Below are 15492 nucleotides of genomic sequence, written 5' to 3' on the forward strand. Positions count from 1 at the left end.
TGCTTTGGCAGTGTTCAGAGAGTTTCTGCACATGCACTGCTGTTAATTTGTTTGAGATTTGAGGTAATACCTGGGGTGATCTGAACTTACACTTTGGTCTATAGGTTCTTTCAAATAAATACCCACATCTTATTCCAGGTTTTGCAGCCTTAAGTCCTACTCCTGGGTCCTCTTTTGCAGTTTTGAACTGTGCTGCTGACTGCAGGGCACCTATAATAGCAGATCTTTTACCTTCCTCTGCAGCTTGTGAACCCCCTTTATGTTACAGACCCATTGCTGACAAGCTGGAGGCTCTGCAGGGAGCACACCAGAGGGTTTTGGGGCTTTCTGCCTTTTTATTAAATCCTGCAGGTTGGGATGCCACAAAATCTCCAGTCAGAGAGCACAGAACAGCAGGCAGCTACCTGTCAAACATGTGTGCTTAGCCCAGCAATCAGATGCCACTGCTGAAGTGGGTGAAACAGCCCTCTCGGCAGCAGCTTCAGCCTGACATCATTGAACTTGTGACATGGGGCTCAAACTGCTGGCAAGGTCAGCAGTAGGTGTGTCACCAAGCATAGGGCTTGCTGTGGGTGGGCCAGTGGTCACTCCAGTGGAGGTGAGTCATGCTGACATGTGCCCATTGCCCAGTATTGCTTGGAGAAAACAGCTACAAAGCAGCATAGTTATAAAGGGTGCATCAGTGCAAGGTGGTTGTAAACTTCCTGAATGCAATGACCAAAGAATCTTTTGGTATGCTGGTTTCTGCTCTGGTTATGTTCTCAAAATACTAGCTGAGCAACCAGAAGGGTACTGACGGTGTAATGCAGCCATGGTGCTTTTTATCTCCTGTTGCTGTGCCTGATTCTTTTTTTTTTCTTCATTGGAAACAAAATCTTTTTTTTTGTCAAGTGCAGCAAAGAAGTGCATGCTTTCATGTACACGGTGGAGTTCAACAGGAAAGTGTACCATCAATCAGACTGCCTGCTTTATAGCCCCAGAATGTACAAAACATAGAGCATAGGGAGAGTATTTGGATACTAAGGTGCTGTGAAAGATTGCTTACTTACCTGGATACCTTCTCTTTCTCTTGCCTCTCTGTCTTATCAGAATTATCTTTTGCTTACTCAGTCTTACTTTTATTGTGTCATTTTCTTACCACCTCTTACTTCTCCCTGTCCCACCTGTATATGATAAAGTATATCATATACTTTATGTTCTATAAACTAAAGGCATTGCCCTAGCCTGAATTTGCATGCCCTCGCTTAACATTTTTGAACTTGGATTAGGAACATGTATCCTGCAGAGGTAAAATGCTGGGATGTTACAAACTGGTACTGCTGTTCCCTACCTTACATGAGTTACAAGTTGAGGTTAAAAAGTGGTCCTTTCCTGGTGTGGATGCATGGTCTGTTCTCAGTTCTGTCACAGATGTCCATGAGAACAAGTCATTCATGGTGACCCTCTTAAAAGAGATCTCTGCTTTTTCTTGGGCCACTTACATGTGGTAGCTGGCTGTATCCAGCAACTACAATAGGAGCTTTGAATCCATCTGAATCTTTTCCTTTTAATATTTTCCCTTTTCACGGGGGCGTTATGAGGCAGTTGCAAGTGACTGCTACAATAATTATGAACTAATATAAATGATGGCATCTTCAAAGTCCTGAAATGAATTTATACAGTTCAGCAAGGTTCCCTCTCACAGCCATTCATTGTGGGAGTATTAAAACTTAAATGACTTAAGAGGCTGTTGTGAAAGCAGAGCAAAAAGCAGCATTTTTCAAAACAGGAAGTAGAGCAGAACAATTACTATTTAATGATACTGGAATTGGAAAATGTATGATGAAGCGGGAGTGTCAAGTTTACTGTGCAGATTGCTACTAGGGCAGGATGGGTTTTGGAAGAGTTCACCCAATTTCTGTTTTTCTGCTTATACATCTATCCTGGTGATGTGAAAGAATTCTAATAAAAGCTAATCCAATTCTTAGAATCCCCCATCTCTCCCCTCCTTGACCAATCTAATGCTTGTTCACGGCACTGCTTCAGTTTTCCGCTTGAAGGCCAGCACAATGGTTCTCTTGACATATCAGAATGCTGCAACCCTTTACAGGCTAGTTACTGCTACAGGATGGTCCTCATTAGGTGAAATAACCCAGAGGTTGTCGCTGCCTTGCAGCATTTCCTCTAACAATGCTCCCTTCACTTAAACAGCCTTGGTTAAGAATGTTTTTACTGCTTTGAAGATCATTATATCAAATATCAGTCAAACCAATATAAAAATTTCTTAGCACAATTAGTGACTGGAAAGACAGCACAAGCCCCAGTTCCCACAGGACTAAAATATCTTCATGTATTTGCCAATAACCTTATCCAAAATGACATCAAGAGTAGCTCCATCTGAATCACACATGATTTCTTATTTTTCTTGTATTGTCTCTCCCTGTAACCTGTAACCCCAAATTTAAAACTTGCCTGGGGCGAGGTATGTGTTATCAAGCACTTTATTTACAGATTGCTTATTTTCCATGTTAGTTTTGAAAAACAAATCTATTTTGAAATCCTCCTGTACATACTTGCTCATATGATCTGTGTCTGTCTATACTTACTGTCCATTCACCTGGGACATTCACATGCAAATAATTTTTCTGTTCCTTAAATACATCTATAGCATCTTCCAGTCTCCTACTTGAATTTATAATCCTTTGCATATGACATTGCAGTTTGGTGTGCAGATGACATCTCTAGAAAAGGCCTGGCTTCAATTGGAGAATCAATGCCATGAGCAGATGAGGTCTTGGAAGACAGCTATTCAGCTTGAATGGGAATTTCTGTAATAAAGATTGACAGATGAGAAAATACAGAGATTTAGGGTATGTGGTGTATGTGCCAAAAAATTCTATTCACAGGCAAAGTGTACCATGATTATTCATTCCTTCTTGAAGCCTTCTGTAGGTTAAAAAATGCTCTTAATTCAAAGTGAAATGGATTTTGAATATTTTTAGTATGCTAAGTTGTTCAGGCAGGCACTTAACAGTGATATTCTTGTTCACTTCTGCGCTGACACTGCCCCACCTAATTAACAGCGCAGGTAATATAACCACTGGGATTTTTCTCTTTTGGATGGCCAGTGCTTTTGTCCCTTTTGCCTCTTTGTTACAGCTTTTCTTTACTAGCTCTTTTTCCATTTACGCTTTAACCTGAATTCCTGTAGCTTTGTGGTTTTCCTAAACAGTATTTTGTAGTCCAGATTTTTACAAAATGTTTCTAGAGGCTCAGTGTGTTCTTTGAAAATTACAGCCTGCTTAGATCTGGTGGGGAAAAAATAAGTGTGTGTCAGTTTTTTTCAAAAGAACAAAGGTTTGCAGTGAATATTGTTGTGGGATTGAAATATAAATGTCCATTTCCTCTCTAGAAGCCCTTGAAAGAAATGGAACTGTCCATTACATTAGCTTTTGCCTCTGTATATAGTACTTGGGAATTTACCAGCTCTCGGGAGAGAATTGCCTTTAGCTTGAGTCAGAATATTTCACTGATACTGGATCTTCCATAATTCTGGCAGCGAAATACACCCACCTCCACAAAGAAGCAGATTTTTCTTCATTGTCACCAAGCTCAGTGACTGTCTCTTGTTTACTGAAGAGAGAAGACAGACTTGTTAAAAAAGTTGTGATATTTAGCAACATTAGTTATAGTCACTACATCACCCTGCTGCTTTGCTTTCTGCCTTTGCTCGCTGACAAATGACAGAGTAGTATAAGCAATATGTAACTTGGCTCCGTTTGTTTTGATAAGGGCAGGATTGAAATGATTTCTTTTCTTTCCTAGCACAATACAAACAGAGAAAAGGAGGGTCAGTGCAATCAGGTAATCTGGGACAAACTCAACCCCTCATTTCTGATCCAAAGTTCAAACTTGTTTGAACTGTTTTATATCTTGACTTAAGTGATGCAACCTTGTTTTAAAGATCGAGTGGTGGAGGTTTGCCACCTCTGTAGTGACACCTGCCAGCCTGGCTTATATCACTCTGCTATGCCCATTTCAGGAGCTTGTGCTGTTTGTGAAAATGAGCCAAGTTACCAATGTCAGGCCATGATCCAGGTTTTTATTTATTTGTTTTCTGTGGAGGTGGATGTGGTAAACATAAGCTCTGTTTTGAATATCAAGAACACAGACAACAAAACAAAGCTCCCAGACATGGTAAGATCTAAGAGGTATCGCCACAGTCCTGCTACTGAAGCCTTAATCCAGAACAATAACAAGTCATATTATGTTTGTTCTAAAGCTTGGACAGGTTTTCATAAGATCTGTAGGTTGAGCAAAAAAAATAGACATTTTAATCTTTGCTAGACTGACTGCGTAAAGAGCCTGCTGTGTAAGGAGCCCGAGAGAGAGAGCTTGTAAAAGGAGGGGATGTGTTAAAACAGCAGGTGTTGGTATGCCTGATCCTGTCTTTTGCAAAAGCAATAGGTCTGTTACCTACATGAGGAGCTATGCTGAGGGTTAAGGTGGCAGAGCTCATTGTAGCCCTCAAGGCACAGGTCACAGAATTCAGGAAAACTGATGTTAGTAGAGACCAGTGTCTCATCTTGACTTTTGGTGTATGGTCAGTCCCACTTCTGAACGGAAAATTTGGATATTTCATTTCATAACAGCATTTCTGTTAGAGACTTAGGTATTGAAAGGGTCATAATCCATCTTATTGCTTGTGTTAGAAAAAGCTGCTGTCAACAGGGGTCTAAACCTACGTTCTGTTTTCTGTCTCGGTAGGTTGTTTTGATGTAATTCTAGGGTTAGATTTAGGATTAAGGTTTGGTACTGTGTGCTGAAGGTGTCTCAACATAATGAACAATGCCTTATGTTTTACTCTAAGGATTTATTTTTCTGGCCTGAATTAATGTTTGCTTTGCTTTTTGGGTCAATTTTTGTCAAATTTGGGATCACTTCTGGAAAACCAGGGTTCAAGATTCCTTTTTCTTACTGGATTCTGAAGAGTACGCTGAAATGGGAGGTGGCTAGTGCAGATAAATGCTGACATCAGTGTTTCCTGAGTTTGGGGAACAGTTTTCTGGGTACATCTGAGGATATAGCTAAGGGCTTCTGAGGTGTTTTTTTTTTTGTGGTGTTGTTTGTTTTGGGGTTTGGGGGGGAGGGTTGTTGGGGGATTTTTTATTGTGCTAGCTGACTAGGTAAAATACCATCTTTTCGGCATCCAATCTAAGGACTCTACCATGCTTATTCCTATCTCATCAGATGATCTTTACCCTGAGGAAAGAGCAAGGAACCAAATGACAGCTGTGGCTTTTCAAAGTCATAAAAGAGGGAAATATGTGTGTATGTGCTTATTTATTTATTTTCTCTCTCTATTCTGTATTTTATGCTGAGGCTATGAAGCCTATTGAACTTTTTTTTTGAGCCCTTAAGGTATATCCAATGTCACTCAGACATCAAAGCTCCAGAGCTGAAATGGAAAGAGAACAACCAAATTGCATTTAAAGGTTAATAAAATGGTGCTTGTGTTTTCTGTTGTCACAGAATACTAAAGAGAAAAACATTACCTTCATGTTTACAAAAGTGAACAGAAAATAGAAAAATGTGAAGTCACCTGCGATTAGCTTAGCCTTTGTTCTAAAAATGATACATCCTTGTGTTACAGCAGAGACAGGATGGGCTCTGCAAGCTTGGCTTTTTTGTTTTGCCAGGTATTAAATGATCTAAGTGGCCACTGATAACTCTGTTGTAGTTTAAGAGAGTTTATTAGTTCTAATTTCAAACTAAAGGTTTAACCTTATATGAGGATTTCCTGTCTTTATTCTTGGGAAATCTGGCTAGCTTTTGCATGAGTGAAGCTGAATACTAGCATCCTTACACTGCATATGTTTGCTATGCTTACAGTAGGTACAAAGAAAAAAATCAGGGAGGTTACAGCCATACAGCGGAACTGCATGAATATAACCAACCCCTTTGACTCAAATGGCTCAGTTTAACTTTGGTCTCGCTCTGTCCTTAAAGCACAGATGTAGTTCTTTGGCTGTTAACTGAGGAGGGAACAGAGCTTGTAACTTGGAAGCTATACAGTGTGTGAAAACAAGTTAAAACTCCAGAAGACTTACTGGTTCTTTTAAAGTTTTATCCTTCTCTGATACATATTGAGCCTGGTACAGCAGCTAAACATTTCTTTCCTATGGCTTGTCAGTCTGCAGGCCAAAACCCCACATTGCTCAGTGGAATCAAGATCCTCTGGGACTTTCAGTACTGTCACATTATTCGTGGAACAGAGGTCTCTGAAGTCTAAGAGAGCAGAAAGTATTAGTAGAGTGATCAGGGCTTGCGAGTATGCTGAATTATTTGAAATTCCTCCTGTGATAAGGTCCAAGTACCAATCTGACTGATTTGCCAAGTTTTGGGTCTTACTTTAAAAGTAAAATGCATGTTGTGGTAGCTTGGAGGCCCAGCTGAATGCAGTAAGAAAGATACTGGCAAAATGTGCAATGAATTTAATAATGATTCTTTTTCCCAGGAGTATTATAAAGTGATCTGCTATGTGCATCTGCTCGTTCTATTTCTGTTTCTTAGCCTGAGATTCCTAACACAGGAGGCAATAACCCTGCATCGTGTTAGATCATATCATGTCACACTGAATGTTGACCTTGGCTGACATAACGTGACATGCTACAGTTGAAGTAATGTAATGTGAGCCAATGTATCATGTGCTTAATGTTAATCTGAAGTTATTATCTGTGAACATAGCAAAAGGTTTGAAGAGTGTGGTGTATGGAACTACCCTCTGTTCCTCAGGCAGTCTGAGCTGCATGTGTTCAAGCTAACAACCAAAAACAACAGAGAGAAAGAAGAGGGTCAAAAGCTAGATAAGTCTTTCTATGAGAGTTAGATAGATACCAATCAGTTTAGTATGGGTCTGCAGCTCACCTACTAAAAGACATTGTTATCCCCCTTGACTCCACAACAACCACAATAGAAGTGTGACCATGCAATGGAAGCACTGGCTATCAATTACACTCTTTGGAGTTTTTAATATAGAGAGCTGTTCGTATGCATTTCTGAGTAGATTTGTTGTTGAGGGTATTGCTGAATACGTTTATTGATATTACTTTAGTTAAAACAGTTAATGTTAATGTTGGGCCTTATGAAGTTAATTGGTTTTATAACATCTCCTTTGTTCATGCTCTTGCTTGATCTTTTGGCCCATTGCAAAATTTTGCCCCATACAAATTGGGTTGACATTTGTTGTTTTCCTAGGGAGACCCAGAGAAAACTCTGGGTCATGGAAGCTGTTTTCTAAACTATGTATCAGATTAACACCGGCTTTAAATTTAAATATTAAAAAAAATAATGTTCAGTGCTGTAGTTTCTTCAGTGGTTTAGCAGTGCTCAGAGCCTGTTTCTGTTTCTCCCATCATGTGCTCCTGTAACAGGATCATCTTCTTTAATGTGATCACTGGCATGCTGACTTCTTTGTGCCACCTTCATTCTTATTCAGCTAGCTCTAGCTGACAGGAGATATTATTCTTGACTTTTGTTAGGCGAATATTTTCAGTCCTTGGTGCTTAAAAATTAGCCTTATAAAGCTGTAATCATCCATCTGCTTTGGTGAAAGCACTAGGCAACTCAAGCTGGAAGCATTTTAAAAATGAGCTAACAGTGTACCTAGTGGCCTAATGTGATGAACGCTGGCATGTAGATTTGCTGTAGATGATAATCAAACACTGGGTTTATTCAAATAGGTGAAAAAAAGGACTAAAAAAAATAATAGATACCTGGGTACATAGGATTTTTGAATGCTGTAAATCTTAAGTGCCATAAATCAGGCTTTGGACTATCTTAGAGCACCTAGTAAGAAAAATGGAAGCTATATCTTCTTCCTTCGGAGGAAATGCCTTTTCTTACTCTGAACTGCCGTTTTGATCATAGATCAGTGCTGCATTCTTGGCTATACCAAGCCTGATCATGCTCACACTGAAGATAACTAACAATTCCCATTCTCTCCAGGAGCACAGGTCTAGACCGTAGCTAGTACAGTAGCAATGTTTGTGGGTGAAACATTCTTCTATATAATCTGCAAATCCTCAAAGCTTTCCCAATTAAAAGTATTTAATGAAAGCTACTTTGTCTCTGAGGTCCTTTTAGTTTTTTTCTATTCCTGTTAATCCTTAAAACTATTGGCTGGTGATAGAAATATTTTCAAAAGTTTCTAGCAGGAAGAGCAGCACTGCTGCTACCAAATAAGATGAAGTAAAGGACAATAATTTGTCCTTGTCACTGCAAATATTGTAAAAAAGGAATAAAAAAAAAAGAAGAAAGTAAATTCCGTGTATTTTCTGACTCTGGACTAGACTTGACTTATCTGTGCTGCAGACTTTGCCCCAACCAGGGCTGGGGGGGGGGGGGAAGTAGAAAGCAGCAGAAGTAGGTAATGATCTGATTTGGGTCCTTTGCTGTAGATGATTGTGAGGTCTTGTCAAAAAAACAGAAGAGATGAAGCAGCATAGCAACAGATTTGCAACGAAAAGTAAAGGGTTATTTAATACAGTTTTTCTGCCTTCTGTTTAAGACACTATCAAGAGCACGGGAAAATTAATTTATTTTGTGAGAATTAAGGAGACTTTGAGGTTGTCAGTTCCTAGGCTCAAGTGGGTCATCAAAGCGCAGAACTGAGAAAGCTTAATGCAAAACCTTAGTGGTATTTAATGTAACTCAAAATTGGGATACCGTGGAGAAACTAGGTGATTTTGAACACTAATTTCCAGAGAGGAGCATCATCTCAGACTGAATGCAGTCAGGAATAAAAAGACATTTTCTTCAAATGTCAAGCAACACACTGACTGCATTACAAGGACAGAACTATTGCGAATGAATTCTCAACTCTTCAGTACATCAGCAGTTACACTAATGTAATCACCATATATATATATTTATATAAGGGCTCTAACCCTTTCTAGGCAGTGTTGCTCAGCAAAAGGGATATCAGTTGAATAAAATACTGGAGGAAACGACATAAAATGGCATGCAGCAGATTGTTGATGACACCTGGAGTTGCTAAAGAAGGATAGACCGAGTGTGAGGAAGAAATTGCATTTCTGTGTACTGTAACCTCTGACCAGCCAGATAAATCACGGCTAGTCAGAAGTTATTCCAGGGCTGGAAACTCCAGGACAGCCTGCAGGGCAGAGCCACTTGAGCTGCTGTGAGAGGTTTTCTATCTGGGGAGAAAAGTACAAAAAGACAAAAGGAAGCTTCTTGAGAGAAAATGCTGGAGTTAAGGGAGCTCAAATAAAAACTCAAGGGGTGCAGGGAAAGATAACTTGTGGCTTGTCCCTCATTACTTTATTCTGACCTCTTTGAAGTTAGTAATACCAGGAACACACTGTACGACTGAGAGCAGTAACTATTCAGAGTTCAAAAAACAGTCCCTTTACAGGGGAGTGTTAAAGGTCTAAGGAAATGAATGTCTGTACGACTGCAAATTCTTTGAGGGACAGAATAATTTTCATGATTGATTTAGTAATGTCTATATATAGTGTCAGTAGAGCAAATAATTCTCTAGAATCTTTGTCCCAGAGCAGTCAGCACACCTGTATCACCCACTTGCCCTGTCCCACTGAAATCAGCATGACTTTGCAGACATCTGTCATGAGACTGGGTATAGAACATGAATAAAACCAAGTACCTCTGGAAGGATGTTCCAGAGATAGCACAGGACTACTTTTGGAAGAGGCTGTTGAGAATGAGGAGTTTCACTGCGCTTCCAAAAAGAGTTGGGCATGTTCCCTCTCCTTTCCCCAAAACAACAAAACTATCAGAAGACTCATTAAAGCCCCTCTTCCCAAATAGTTTACTCTGATGATCTCATACTGACCTTCCTTCATTTGCTTTTGAAAATTTCTGATGTTCATAGGTGCCCAGAGATACATCTCAGCTGCCTTGAGGTACATTGCCTCTGCGACCTGTAGCTTGCTGAGGCATCTTGCATGCAGGAATCCATGCTTAATCCTGCCAGGACATTGCTGCTGGTTTTCCCCACACTGCAAAGGTATCCAATGATGCCAGTTCCTTTCTCTATTAACTCTTTTGCTCACTAATATTAAAACAAGTACTTTCTAGACAAAAGATGCTGAAAGCTAGCATCAGCCCTCCCACCCAGGCTAGCATTTTTGCTCTGGTGGGGGGCAATAGAGTGTGCTGAGGGGTGGCTGTGAAGTACCCACTTCAGAAGTGGATAGTGTCCTGGCTTACAGATAAGAGATCTTTTCTGTCAGTTTTCTGTTTGCGTGCACATTGTGCAAATGATAAATGTTGTCCATTTGCATAGCATCTTCTCAACTGAAGGATTCCAAACTTCTTCACAAAACAGTTCACATGTAGGACTGCTGAAATTCAGTTAAGCTGTTCTTGAGAAGCTCTCAAATTGTTCTCTTAAAGCCCACATAAAAACAGGTTCTCAGTTTTTCAAGTCTGACTTGAAGATGAAGGTGGAATTAAAAATCCACAGGCATTGCATTCCCTTTGCGAAGAAGGGGAAAAGCAGATGGAGTTGCTTTTTGTGTGCCTTAAAAGCAATGAAAACTTGTCGATATTTTTCATTTGAATTTTCATGAAGAGCTAAGAAACTCTACTGATGCTGGAGGGGGCAGGAAAATGTTGTGACTTTTACTGGCAGAGAAGTATTTGAACGATTATTGACAAAGAACACAGTGCATGGAATGTGCTTGGGCTAAGCAGAGTGAAGATGTTTGACGTATTGGCAATACAGCACAGGGTCAGCGGGTGACAGATTAATGTTGTATTTCACAGTCCAACCTAATACTCACTGCATGCCTTCCTATGCTCTTTGTTATTGCACACATTTGGAAGGACAAACAAGCTCTGGGCTAGTTAAACCTATGCACTGATTCTAGCATGAACATGACTTATTTTGGTTTAATCAATTAGGCACAAGTGTAAAGTAAATCTAAATAAGCTATTCTTAGACTAAATTGAGAGCGTCATGCAGGAGTTTGCATTATTTTAATTAAAATCAATTAAATTTCTTAACTGGATTCAGGGCAACACTGTGTGCAGGAAGGAGGGAGTCATTCTCAGCTCAGTGATTCACAGCAGCCTGTGACCGTGACCACTGTGACCTAGCAGTGACTGCATTTCATGGACAGACCCTGCAGCTCTGGGTATGCTTGGAAAATCTCAAGGCAGGGGGCAGAGATTACAAGAAGGAAAAAAACAACCCACAATTCCCTTAAAACCCCACCTCTTGGCTTGATGCTCTCCCTGGCTGCCTGCTTCTGGCCTGCTCCCTGGAACAAGTAACAAAAACGACTCTGCTTCCAGCAGCAGAGACCAGGAAGCCAACGGATACTTTTCAACCCTACAGATACTTTTAAAGAATGGGAGGTAAAGGAATGAAATGGAAAACAGATGATAGACAGAGGCTGGCAAGAACAGCAGGAATGCAGTGCAGGCAGCCTGTTTGTCTCAGAGTAGCTGACATGCACGCCCGTGGAAGTGGCCAAGCCTGTCGGCAGCGGCGTCTTAAAATAATGGAATAGTAATGGCTCTCTTCTGGAAAGTGTTGAGCACTTTGGCTTCAGAACATCACTGTGCTGCGTAGGACTCAGCCCCCAGTGATGGGTATTTCACATTGCTGTGCAGCCAAGGACAAGTGTGGTCCATGGCAGGAGTCTGCATGGAAGGAACCTACAGAATGCAGAATTGTGTGCCAGTTCCTGCAGTGCCTGGTGAGATGGGTACATGTGTGAGAAACAGTGCGGGGGGCTCGTGAAAGCAGAACACAGCCTGAAAGCTGCAGTTGCTGAGTTCTGATTTCCAAATGCCTCTAGAACCTGGCTGAAGGATAAATCAAAATGTTTTCCATCTCTGTGTTGACACAGGTGTACGTTTTGTATCCAGAGCTGTTGTTTTCGAGTCAAAGAGCCCTTCTCCAGTGTGGCTCCTTGTGTTGCATATTTCATACATCAGGAGGTGACAATAGCAGATTAAGGATGAGAAGGTTTCTTCTGATAGCCCCAGCTCATATTCCTTAACAAGCATTCACAAATACCCATGAAATGGCAGCAAAGGGAAAGCGCTCAGTGGGAATGGTCATGGGATTCAGATATCGGCACATTCACTGGCAAGTTGGAAGTGATGCGATGCCTCTGACAGAAATAACATGGATGCGTACAGGTCCCATCTTCGAGGTACAGGCAAGTACAGACATGAGGGAAAACGCAGGGAAGCATTTATCCAAGCTCCATTCACACTGCAAAGCAAAATGAGCAGTATTTGATTACAGACATCTGAAAGTGTGACATGGATGGATGGTTGAGTTAGAAAGGTTTAGCTTTGGAAAGACACCACCTGATTCTTGAGTGAGAATAGCTGGAGCATATTGCAGTAACTACATGGCTGTAAGTGTGCTAACAGGCTTCTACCACCTTAGTAACACTGTGTGTCTACATGGTGATCCCACACTTGAAGAGCTCATTTGAGGAGAATGAGATGTGATGACAGTTTAAGGCCATTTTTCTATCAATATAGCACTGTTTCTGTGTTGGGAGATGCTGTTACACTGCTGCTGTAGATTGCATACCTAACTTCAATAGCTATGTTTGTAGAGAAGCTGCCTGCAAGCAAAGCAAACACCCAGCATGAAAAGTGGGTCTGCACTGCAGCAGTGGTGAGCACCAGTCACTGGGGTGGGCTGCTGCTCAGGGGACTCCATCCATTTGCACTCAAATGCTGTGATTGCAACTCCAGCTTCTGCTGAAATCACAAGGAGTTTGCCATTAATGCCAGTAAAGGTCACCCCTGAATCACTTCGATGGCCTCACCTGCACATCTCAACCCATCCCCACTCCCCAAAGCATCTTGGAGAAGTCTGAATGGTGGTTAGCAGTTGAATTCCTTTCTTATGCTTGCTCTGCTCCATGGTATCTGGGCATGTCAAGTGTGCATTAGCATGCATTACACCTTGTTTGAACAGAACCACTACTAAAACTTAAGCAATATGGGTTTTGTTAGAAGAAAACCAGTGGATTTAGGCTAGAGAATTTTGTGTTTGCTTTCAATCTTTTGAGAAGTTATTGACAGACTATGAAATCTAAAAAATGAAATGAGCTTCTTCCCAGGACCTCTTATAAAGAGGCCTTGTCCAACTCAGAATTTAGGAAATGTAGCCTATTTTCTGAGTCTTGCAGTTGAGGTCAGCCCGTCTGTGATTACGAGCATCTCTAGACTTTGGCACTGTTCTGATTTAAGCCCCAGGGCATGCATTTAAATTGTCACATATAGTGTGTCTCATACTGACATCTTCTTCTGTAGAAGTGAAGGATAATACAGCACTTGTGCTGCAGAATAAGACAGTGCTCTCTCCTCAAGCCTGAAAATTGTCTGCAAATTTCAGACATGTTTTCCTTGATTGTGCCGGCTAATCAAGGCAAAAAACCAAAGTTCATTCTACTAGGGGATGAACAATGCTTGGCAGTGTAGTGAATGTTAATGCAGTTAATTATTCCTAAGCTGTGTCTGTCCTCTGAAGAGTTCAATATCTCTAGACAGGGCTTTAACGATCCACAGCCACCCTGTGGTTTCGCCCAGGGAATATTGCCCCTTCAGGCCAGCCTGTAGTAAGCTGTCCCTGAGTCTGCGCTTTTCCCCTGCTTTGTGGCATGTCACATCTGCTGTGGTGAAGTTGGGTGGGTGGTTTGAAATAGGCTTTGTTTTGTTTCACAACTGATGGTTATATTGTACTTTCTATTGTCTCTGTTTTCTTCACACTCTTTGTATATAAGTTTTTGACATGATGAGTGGGAAACATAAAAATAGAAGAAAACTCCCAAACATTTACCTACATGGGGGGAATTGATTATACAGTGTTCCAGTCCCCATGGTGCTCAGTATCAGTGGAGTCCCCAGGACATGCGATAGGAAAGTAAACCTTAACTAACTTGTATGCTGGTGGGAATAAATTAGCTTTAATAACTCCTGTTTGCTGATACACTGCCTTCGTAACTTAGTAATGGTGATACCTGTAGTTGTGGCTTTTTATTAGATCAACGTAGTCTAGAACTTCATATTCTGAGGGTGCCTGGGAAATTTTCATTTTAAAGTTGTCTATCTCTACATATAAACAACTTCTGTAATACATGGAACAAAACAATTGATGAAAATACTATCTCTCAAAAGTTGTCAGAGGAATCAGCTGCATAACTATTTTTCTGTACTTGAAAGCTATGTTTTCTTTGATTTATTTATTTATTAATTTTTTAAAAGTATGTCAGTTTTGGGATAGGTCCTGTAAGTTGAACAAAATTTCTGTGTTTTACCCTGAATGCACACTCTTTGCTATGAGATTACTGACAGACCATATTTCTCTAGCTCAGAGTTTACAGTGCACATTCTGTACTAACCCTTTGTGTCGTAATTTTACAGCCGTGTTTTTGTTATTGTTTTTGATTTGAAAAAGCCACTGCTTGGAATTGCCTTAACTTTGGAAGTTGTCCTGCTGATGAATGTGTGGTTTGTTGACAGCTACGTGAAATGGTACCTTGATCAAGAGCTCCAAGCAAGGCACTGCAATGCGGGCAGGTAGAGCAATGATGCTGAAAACGAGCCACTTTGCACCAGAGCAGATGGGTGGAGCTTGGGTGACTAATTCTACTTCTGCACAATAAGCTGCCTTTTCTGTTCAGCTCCCTATGTGCTTTCTTTGGCTGTTCTGAACTGAACCAGGTACTCATTCCTAATCTCCTACTGATGTAACTGGGAATCCCAGTGTAGTGATGACTTGAGAATTGAATCCTCTGGGCTGGGTCCAGCCTCCATTAGAGCACACTGACTACTAGAATTGCATCCCAGAATATTTTAAAGATTTTTTTTAAATGTTCTGTTAAAAATTACTATTTAAAAAAAAAAGAAAAATGTCTAAAATGATCTCAGACATGCCAGAAATGTTACCGATGGTTCTCATACAGAACTTTAAAATAACAAAATGTTTTCTTCAGCAAGAAGCCATAGTTAAAAATTAGCTTTGAGGAACAGAGAATGATTAATGAAGCTCCTCTTACTTAGAGCACTAAGCCTTCTTGAGGTTTAAATGTCTGCTGTGGAAAATGTCCACAATTTAGAGTGAATTATTTATAGAAGAAATTAGGCAATATACAGGGCTCGTGGTTTCTGTTCAGAGCAGAAGACAAAAAGCTCCTAGGTTTTAAAATTATTATTATTTTATTTCTAAGTATTTCTCTTACTGAATTCTTGACATATGTACTGCTAATTAAGCAGTAATGATTTTCTTTCATTTGCACTGCAAATTACGCCAATACTTATGCTTTTCTTCACAGAATGTATTTTGTTAACTGACCTAGGGTTTAGTGTGGAATACAAAATGAGAAAAAACTGTTAAGTTCCAGTCGATGCTTTGAGATTCCTCAGGAGTTCTGCTGTTGCTAAGTTTTGAATTTTAATTTTGGAGACACCAATAAAGATATACAACAAAAAGGT

General features: G+C 40.4%; 1 long non-coding RNA gene across 1 annotated transcript in view; it reads left to right on the top strand.

Moving 5' to 3' along the window:
- LOC136018677 (uncharacterized) overlaps nt 1–15190 on the top strand; it is an 83881-nt gene extending 68691 nt beyond the window's left edge. The window contains exon 5 of the long non-coding RNA XR_010614528.1: nt 14521–15190. This is a non-coding gene — a long non-coding RNA (uncharacterized LOC136018677). The remainder of the gene's footprint in view (nt 1–14520) is intronic.
- Nucleotides 15191–15492: the final 302 nt, after the last annotated feature.

Source organism: Lathamus discolor, chromosome 8 (assembly GCF_037157495.1).
Source record: "Lathamus discolor isolate bLatDis1 chromosome 8, bLatDis1.hap1, whole genome shotgun sequence".
Taxonomy (NCBI): domain Eukaryota; kingdom Metazoa; phylum Chordata; class Aves; order Psittaciformes; family Psittacidae; genus Lathamus; species Lathamus discolor.